General features: G+C 46.8%; 1 long non-coding RNA gene across 1 annotated transcript; it reads left to right on the top strand.

The window, feature by feature from the left end:
• The first annotated feature begins 2,005 nt into the window (after nt 1-2,005).
• Nucleotides 2,006-2,571, top strand: LOC123089543 (uncharacterized). The gene is made up of 2 exons (XR_006442313.1): nt 2,006-2,206; nt 2,311-2,571. It is a non-coding gene; the product is annotated as an uncharacterized lncRNA (long non-coding RNA).
• The last annotated feature ends 7,337 nt before the right edge of the window (nt 2,572-9,908 follow it).

Here is a 9,908-nt window from a genome sequence, read left to right as displayed (position 1 = left end):
GAGCTAGTCAACTAGAGGCTTACTAGGGACATGGTGTTGTCTATGTACCCACACATGTATCTGAGTTTCCCATCAATATAATTATAGCATGGATAATAAATGATTATCATAAACAAGGAAATATAATAATATATAACCAATTTATTATTGCCTCTAGGGCATATTTCCAACAATTTGTTTCTTCTTCTTTTTCTTTTGGGCTTGATGTGCTGTTCGCCCTAGCGATCCTGTATCGGTGTTGGTGCTTTGAAATACAAAGCGGGGGAAACTCTTTTTTGGTAAAGCCCTTCTATCGATTCCCCCTCTAGATCCCTTTCGGAAGCTAGGGTTTTGTTATGTCGAAGTTTCTGGGGTCTCTGTAACTCTGCTTCACGATCCGAGGACATCGGGATGAAATAGTCGACATGTGGGAGGCGACATCACCTGGTACGAGCAGGCGCGCTCGTAACAGGCGCCGTCTTCTCAAGATTGTCGTGCGGCTGGGTTTTGCTCCTTTATTATCGCTCCTTGTACGGTGGGTTCCCATCACGTTAATTAATGTGACTTTCACCCATAATCTTGTTTTTCTTATTTAATGCCCCAGATTTCCTGCCGATCAAGATTTTGGTTAAATCGAAAGAAAGATTGTGCGGACGTTGTAAAATGTCGGACAAAACCTACGACTACGGTACAAAACTAAAAGTAAAATGTGATGCAAATTTGGACTCGTCAGAGACCACCCTTCAATGCCATAGCTTTGTATGGTCTACGACTTTCCCATCTCACTTTCCTGCGTGATTCCCAAAATGGGACAGCAGGCCTCGGGAAGCCACCACAAAATATTTGTACTGGGTGCTTGATGATCTGTGCTTTATATATAATGCGGGGGAAAGCCTTTTTCGGTAAAGTATCTCAAACATAATAAAGATTACATCGAAGTCTCTAGAAAAATGAACGACCGCTAAAGCCGCCAGAACGAGCCACCGACGCGTCTCTGTTGTTGCTCCCCTATCGGAGCCGAGTTGACCTTGTCGGTGACAACTAGGAAGTCTTTGTGGACGTGTCCCTAAGGACCAGCGTCCTGGAGCCGAATTTGTCGGCGTTGAACCCTTAGAATTTGAATAGATCTGAATCAATGATGTCAAATCTCGTCGTCGCGCATGCACGACGAGAAACCCTAATCACACCGCCCCAAGGAGATGGCGGGAATCTATGCCGGAGCTCCATCGACTACGTAAAGGTCGACAAAATCGAGGAGGATCGGAGCCCGAATACAAACTCGAAGAAGAAGCGCTGCCATCTGCCTGAGTGCCACACCTTTTAGTACAAAAATCCCTAACCTAAACTATACTAGCCGGAGCGAAGGCGTCTGGAGGCTGGAATCCCCTCCCCACCGCTGGGCGTCAGAGCGGCAGACATAGTGGAGGCGATTCCATGGGCCGACCATGAAATCTGGAGGGTTGCCCTAGTCACCGAGGGGAAGGGCAAAAAACACTTGGATATCCCTACTCTTATGGGCATGATATTTCTCTATCTTATCTACCGGATTGCACTTCTAATTTGATCAAATCTTTGTTTCATTCAATTGTCATGCCTATTACGATTATCATGCTTTATCTATCGTATTTCTGTATTGAACTATACAGAGAGTAATCTTTTATTTAAGGCTTGAGTTAAACTCGGACGACATTTGAGACTGGCCAATATCCGTCCTAATCTGCACGGTCACCCCAGTGGGGGGTGGGGACTGCCACCAGCTCCACATTTTTCGTCTGGGGGGCAGTTTCCTTTTCTTCTTTGACGGGTGCGTGGTCTGGACTTTGAAGTACAGTCTTCGTCTTCGCGTGGTGGTAGGAACGGACGCGTTCCCCCCTCTTTTTTCTGTCTTCTCAACTGATTATTTACTCTAGTCGTCATTTTGACTCGTCGAACGCGGGTAGTAGTAGTTCACTGGGGAAAGGTAGGTAGCTAAGCTGGGTGCTTGGATGTATAAGTACCCACCCAAGGGGCTTGTTTGGAGGCAGTCATCAGTGAGCTAGACAGTCATCGACCAGCTAACTCACTAAGCTGCCCTTTGCATAGCTAGCTAGTACGTGAGAATCAATGGCGGCATCTATGCGCTCTCAGTTGGTGCTACTCAGGTCACAAGGGAAGCGACTGCTGAGCTATCGCTCATCGTCATCCTCCGCTGCGCCAAGACCTGTTACGCCTCCACCCCCTCCTGCAGGTATATATGCACTCAACTACCTGCTCTCATACAATTACACACATCTTTTTCTTGCTACATATGGATCATATCCCCGCGCTAAACATGCTTCATCCGTGACCTAGGAGGACGTACCAGTTCCAAAAGCTCGCCCAAGTACTGGATTTATGGACCTCTCGGCTTAGCATCTACGCTATCCTTGACGATGCTACTCACCCCCTCATCCTCCGATGCGGCAGCAACTGATGGTGCTGTTATCGCTGGACACGTACCTTATGAACCCCCTTCTAAAAAGACAGCATAGCTGTGAGATCATGATACAGTGACCTAGAATGGAGGTTACGTACTTCTGTATCACTATTGTCATATTGATTTTTCTTTCGACACAACATGTCATATAGGGAATTCGACGTGTGTCTATGTGTCATGTTTTGGCTATATGCATCCTGGTTATGTAGAGGCCGGACGATGTATGCTATTTATAATTGTATCGCTTGATGTGCGACATTTTAAGCCAATAAAAATTGACATTTATCGTAAAACTATACTGCTCCAATCAAATTGATCAAGAACTGTGCACGTTCAAATTTTTATTTCGAATGGGAGGTGTTCACACACGAACACGTCACCGTGTACCCCCAACGTCGAGGGTGATGCACCGCAGCTGACGTAGAAGGAGACCCGTCCGGAAGCGCGGTACGCAAACAATCCAGCGGGCGCTTTTGAGGAGCCGAAACCCCACACGCCCGGGAGGGACCCTGTCAGGGCGCCGCGGCGGCTATGGGCTGCCCTAGGTCGGCCTGACCACCCCTAAGGCCTCGAGGTTCGTCGCCCTGCAATAAGAAGAACGAGGAGGAAGAAAGAACAAGGGAGAGACATAAAAGTAAAGATAAAAAGTGGTAGATGATTTGTTCGATTGTATGTTGTTCAATCGGCCGTCACCCCTTAGGTATATAAGAGGCGGCTGGACTTTCCATGCAAGGAAAAGCTTGGATTCACGTCCAAAACCCTAGTCAAATTCGGATTGGTTTTGTCCGAACTTTCCAAAACTGTTCGGTTTAAACTGACTGCACATTGCGAGTCTTTTTTTGTGGCAGTAAACCACCTCGGATGAAAACGTGCCCAAAAGCATATTTACTCGTTTCGACGAGACGAACAACTTTTATGTTGAACGTTTATCAATTTGAAGTCATCTTCTTGGTCAAAACGGTCACGCAAAACATCTGTTTGCTCGCGCTACCCATCAGACATAGCATCTGGTGGGGCGCGCCATATTGCGCCTCCTGACAGAGCTGCATTCCGATAACTCTAAATTTTTCATAAGAAATCGGATTAGGATGATTTTTATATCAAAATCGATCGTTTCGACGAGACGAAGACAATTCGTGTAAATCATTTTTCCATACGAGGCCTTCTTGAGGGCGTAATCAGCCGAATAGTAGTCTGAATACAAAATCTCAGTACTTCAAACACAATTTCGGTCTTAGAAATGAGATCGGATGGCTATGGCCCAAATATCAAAGTTTCTCTTTTTGACGATACAGAACTTTCTCGCTTTGAGCACTTCTTCATTTGATTCCATCTTAATTGTGTTTTTGACCATGCCAAAATTTGGTGTCAATACATGCCCCCCTGTTCTTCGGCAAATGTTGTGTGCCGAAACATAACTTGCACATGGCTTGTTCTAAGGATGATGTCAACACTTCATCGGCCATATTTTATGTGCTTAGGACGATAAATATCAGCCATTTAGATTAGCAACAAAAGTGAAGCTAATCAAACACATGATGATTTGGTAATACCCCTTTCATGATGTAAGAAATTATATTGCATTCGTGGATTAAAATAAGCACATTGAGGGTAACCAAACATACCTGATGACGAATTCCATGACATAGGCATCAACGACATTGTTGAATAAACTGGATAATGTGTGGACCGAAGATGTTGAAACCTTCGGCTTGGTCCTTCATAGTTTTCACTATTTTCCTTCTTCACCTTTGTCGCACTTCTTGTAAAGGAAGCTCACACATAATTCTTATTTTGAATACTTCCTTTGGGAACCCATGCCATGATTCTCTTTTCAAGTTCTTGTGCACTAAGCTTTTGCAACTTCTTCTTTTGCCAATACGATAAGCCGAGTGGGCACCCCGGATGTGATTTTGTTTGAAGTAATGGCAATTCTTATTTTACCTTGTGCACTCTCAACTTCTTCCCTTCAGATTTGGCACTTGATTGACTTGGCTCATTGCCTTTTGTAGCCAATGTCAACACTTTAATTGGCTCTTTTTCATTGGAGATCATATCTGAAGTGACACCCTTACGACCATCTCTTTTGACGTCGTAGACTTGCCCAACCGCCTCCTTATTCTTCCTTGTGCTCCGTACTGATTCTTTTTTATTGAAACGGTCTTGAACATATGACTGTTCATTGAACGTTGGTCTCCTTGGAGCTGCATAATATTGGCGAGATGGTTTATAATAATATGGAGATTGTGTCCTTGTATCATACTTGTCCCATGAGGGATATGAATTTACGTGAGCATAGGGAGGCATCCACGACATTGGCATTGGCGGCCGAAAATAAGGATATGAAAAGTTGCATTCAAATTCTCTTCTTGCCAATATCAATCCTTGGATTTGCGCCTAGGGGGTGATCTTGATGCTTTTGCATTAGTTGGTCGATAAGCACTGTTCTCCTCACTTATCTTCTGATATTTTTCCAATAGTTGCGCGAAAGTGACTTTCGGCTTTTTACCTTTGTTCTTACATCGGCCTTTGTTTTCTTTGGTTGTGCTTGCACCGATCCTTGAATTTTCTTGTTGCCCCCCAGTCTTTGACATCTCCATTGTAGTTTTAATGGAATTCTCGTTCTCAAGATTATGTTCATTATGCTCTTCAACAACTTCTTTACTTGAAAACTTGATCCCATCACCTACTGTTTTTGATGACTCCCTCCTCCCGCGATGGTCCCACGAGCGCCGGGAGAGGAAACCCTAGCCATCGGCCCATGGCCTCTCCTTCCCCACCTCCTCTCCTTGCCTCTCCTTGCCGCCTTCATGTCAAGCTGACGGGCAAAGCCCGACCAACACGACCAACATTGGCGCGCGAGGGGGGGAGGGTTCTTTCCCCGCTCAGCGCCTGGTGGCGTGGGCCGACGGAGTCGGGTGGCGGCGCGGTGGCATCAGCTGGCGGCGGAGGCATGGGTAGCCGGCGGTGATGGGAAGGGGTTGTGGGCGTCGGGGCGGCACATGGTCCTCGTCAAGGTCGAGGCAGATCAGATCTGGTTCGAGGACTCGTGGCTCTGCTTCGGGCGGCGTTTGTGCTTTGGCCTGGCGCATGTGGAGGCGGGGTCTAGGCCTTCTTTGGTCGACTCCCCAGGTGGTGGCACCCTTGTTGTCCTCCGGTCAGGTCCGACCAGGCCTGGTCTGGAGTTGACGCCGGCAGGGGGCGCAGGTTGTGTTCGGCAGAGGCTGGTGACTGCTACTGCGTGCCTGCGGTGGTGGTCCTCAGCAATGGTGGTTGCTCGGCCTTCGATCCCTCTTCTCACCGTCTGATGCTACTTTCGCCGAAGGGTTGGCCCTCTCCCAGCGGTGGTCCATCACTCGTCGAAGCTCGTCTCGTGCCCGGCGGCAGGAACGTGCTCATCTTGCGCTAGATGGCAGGACCGAACTCGTCTCGCGCTCGATGCTGCAGGATGGATCGATGGAGGCTAGTTTTTGGCCGGCCATTGGGTCTCGGTGCTGGGGCCCGCCCAGGGGTGCGAAAGATGGGGCATTTCCACTCGTATCTTTGGTTGGGGTAGCGGCGGGTCTTGGGGTGAGTTAGTGCTAAGGACTTGGATGCCGGGGCGGTGGACCTGCTGGTGGTAATGCGGTGCTCATGGGCAGAGCCTATGCCTCAGTGCTGCCCGGTTGCCATGGCCGTGTGGGCAGCGTGGTAGCCGGGGCATGCCATTCGGTGGTGGTGAGCGTTGGCCGCGGTGAAAACATGTTCTATCTTCGGACGGACCGGCAACAGCGAAGCTCGTTCCCTTCTTAGAGGCGTCATCGCGGCTCTCATTGCCTGTTGTGTTGCTTCAGGGGAAACTTTGATCCTCGGATCGGACGGTGGCGGTGCTCCGGTGTCGTAACCTTCATGAAGGCGCTGCCTTGTGTTGGAAATATGCCCTAGAGGCAATAACATTGTATTATTATGTTTCTGTTATTCATAATTAAGATTTTATTTTGATGCTATAACTTCTATGATCCTGAAATATACGATTTAGTGGAAAACTCATTTGCACGATAAACAGTAAATAATAGGTTCCCGGTCTCCCCTCTAAGACCGGCTCAAGTGTTGTTGGTGATCATGTTTTTCGGATTTCAGGATAAAGTTAAGTGTAACGAGTCCTAAAATAACATTGATGGTATGACATTAGAAGAACGATCATACTGAATCGACCAAATACTTGTCTGTTATACTTTGTGATTATATCGTGTAAAATCATTTGTTATAACATGGAGTGTTAGCATGTGTTTTAGTCCTCTGACCATGAGAGTGTCTCGGTCACTTCCAACCGGACGGTGGGCTTTGGGCTTGCTCAAACATCATTTGTAACAAGGTGATCATAACGACAACTTTCAGGCGCACCAGAAAGTTTGACAAGTTATCTTCGGTCTAAAATGTTGCGAAGGTGAAAATATTACAAGAGTATTTTAGCAAAAGTCAAAGTGCGATCACGGCGCACGCCTTCGACTCGCCCCGTTGTTTATAGTCGTTGGTAAGTGGTCCATGCACGTGTCGTAATTTTTATTACCTCTAGTCGTCTTTATACTGTCATAATTTATTATAAATAGATTGGAAAGTTCTCTCGCCAAAAAGAAATGCTAGTACGACCAAGACTTTGAAAATCTCAACTCTGAAAACGCCCATGGCCACAATTTTTGTCTGAAGTACTCCCTCTGTTTCGATTTACTCGTCGTGGTTTTAGTTCAAATTTGAACGAAACCATTGAACGAAACCACGACGAGTAAATCGGAACGGAGGGAGTACATACCATCGTCTTTTTTATTCTTAGACGGGTGTGGTCTGAAGCAGAGTCTTCGTTTTCTCACACGGTGGTTTGAACGGCCGCGTATTCCTCTCTTTCAATTCTCTGTCTTAAATTATTTATTTATTTATTCATCCTTTTCACTCGACAATTAAACGCACGCAGTAATCGGTGAGATTTGGAGATTCTAAGTATCGACACAAGAACCTGCAGTTTGGAGGCATTCATCACGCATCAATCTCCTATGGACAGAACGAGGTACACTAGTGATCAACTAATTAAGCTGTCCTTTGCCTAGCTGGCTACTGACTTAGTGAGGATCAATGCCATCCCAGCTGGATTCACTCATGAAGAGACTGTGCAGCTATCTTCCCTCTTCTCTTAGCAGTTCCAGGAGCGACCCTCAGCACCAGATTCCTGATCCCACCGGTGATCCTCCAGCCGCTCAAGCCGGGGACACCCCCGCGGGTCAGGAGCTTCCACCCGCTCTTCAAGGTGTCCACTCAGGACTCAGCTACTTATCTACTCTCAGCATACACACATACGTTACACACCTCTTTTTGCTAATGATATCCCCCGAACGCTGTGATAATAATCTGTGGCTTCGCAGTTTCAGATCTTGAGCAACTCCAAAGTCTTAACCACATAGGACGCCTTGATGGTGCACTTGAGCCCGATCTGGCCGGCAAGCCAAAGCTTGGCAGTTCCACCAGTTTCCCTCGACACAAAATTCATGAGCCTGTCGGCGATTACTCCTCTCAGGAAGGATCACGAAGGCTCGCGATAGGGCAACCCGATGGGACCCACCAAGGGCCCGTGCACCGCCGTGGTGTGAGCCTCCCCTAGGGTTTGTTCGGATGCTTCTCGGCCGAGGCCTTCATCTATATAGAAGACCTTTAGATATATTTTAAGGAAGACATATTGTTTCTTAGGCATCCTGCCGAAGGAGGAATTCATTGCCGAATTTGTTGACACCAGATTTTGGCACAGTCAAGAACTTATTTAAAATGGCCTCAAATAGAGAAGTGTTCTACATGAAAAAGTTTCGTATTGTCGATACGAACATCTTTGAAGTTTGGGCCACCGCCATCTGATCTCATCTCGAAGGCCGAAGTTGTGTTCGAAATACTGAGATTTTGTATTCAGAACACTATTCGGCATATTACGCCCCGATACTGCCTCGTACGGAAAAATGATATACATGGATTGTCTTCGTCTCGTCGAAACGATCGATTTTGATATAAGAATCGTTCCAATCCGAGTTTGTATGCAAAAGTTAGAGCCATCCGAATACAGCACTATCACGAACCAAAAGTGGCGCGCCCCACCAGACACCCTGTCTGATGAGTAGCGTGAATAACAGTCTGTGTTGCACGAGCGATTTGACCCTCAAGATGAACTCTAATTAAAAAACGTTCAACATAAAAGTTGTTCGTCTCGTCGAAACGGTCAAGATTGCTTTTGGGCTCGTTTCCATCCGAGGTCGTTTACCACCTCAAAAGTTACCCGCAAGGTGCAGTCAGTTTAAACCGAACAGTTTTGGAAAGTTCGGACAAAACCAATCCGAATTTGACTAGTGTTTTGGACGTGAATCCAAGCCTTTTCCTTGCACGGGAAGTCCAGCCGCCTCTTATATACCTGAGGGGTGATGGCCGATTGAACAACACACAATCGATCAATTCATCTACCACTTTTATCTTTTATCTTTTCTCCTTAACCCTAGTTCTTCTTCTTCCTCGTTCTTCGTTCGTTCTTCTTCATTGCAGGGCGGCGAACCTCAAGGCCCTAGGGGCGATCAGGTCGACCTAGGGCAGCCCATAGCCGCCGCGCGCCCAGACGGGGTCCCTCCCGGGCGTGTGGGGTTTCGGGTCCTCAAAAGCACCCGCCGGATTGCCTTGCGTACCGTGCTTCCGGCGGGTCTCCTTCAACGTGAGTTGCGGTGCATCACCCCTGGCGTCGAGGGTACACAGTGACGTGTTCGTGTGCGAACACACTTTTTGGCGACTCCGCTGGAGACGAAGCTTTGAACGGTCTCCGGCCCGTTCTTGCTACGAAGAGATCGTCATCTAGGGTTTGCAATCTATAAAGGTAATATGAATACCAAATTCACATATGTAGATGCAAATAATGCATATGTTGTTGCTAGATCATCTAATGAGCATAATGTATCGGCTAGCCCTAGCTTTATCAATCATGCATCTAATTATGTGCAAGGGCCGATGCAACAAAATCTCCATGATTCTACTTCATATAATTTTAGCAACATGCAACATATGTATCCCAACTCCCATGCATCGGCAACCCCACAAATTTATATGCCGATGAATAACATGATGAGTTCGGTTAATCAAGTTGAGACATCCTATGTAGGAACTTCCAATGCTATGCAAAAAAGTGTTTCAAGTTTTTATTCATCGGCAAATAACTTGCAGTACGCTAATCCAAACGTGTCGGTGGATAGGGGAATTGGTCATGTTACTACTAGTTATTTGGCCAATTACCCTCAAACATCATATGATACGCCTAACGCTACTAATATTTTGGCACTATACGCAACTGTTGATGTCCATAATTCGGCTCAGCACCTTCATGGTCATGGCCGAATAAGTGAAACTTCTGCAGGAGCACAAATGCCTTCACCTACTACCGTGGCATACCATGTCCCCCCTACACAATTACAGAATTTCGGCA

The sequence above is a fragment of the Triticum aestivum genome, chromosome 4B (assembly GCF_018294505.1).
Source record: "Triticum aestivum cultivar Chinese Spring chromosome 4B, IWGSC CS RefSeq v2.1, whole genome shotgun sequence".
Taxonomy (NCBI): domain Eukaryota; kingdom Viridiplantae; phylum Streptophyta; class Magnoliopsida; order Poales; family Poaceae; genus Triticum; species Triticum aestivum.
This window is presented reverse-complemented; position numbering and strand designations above follow the sequence as displayed.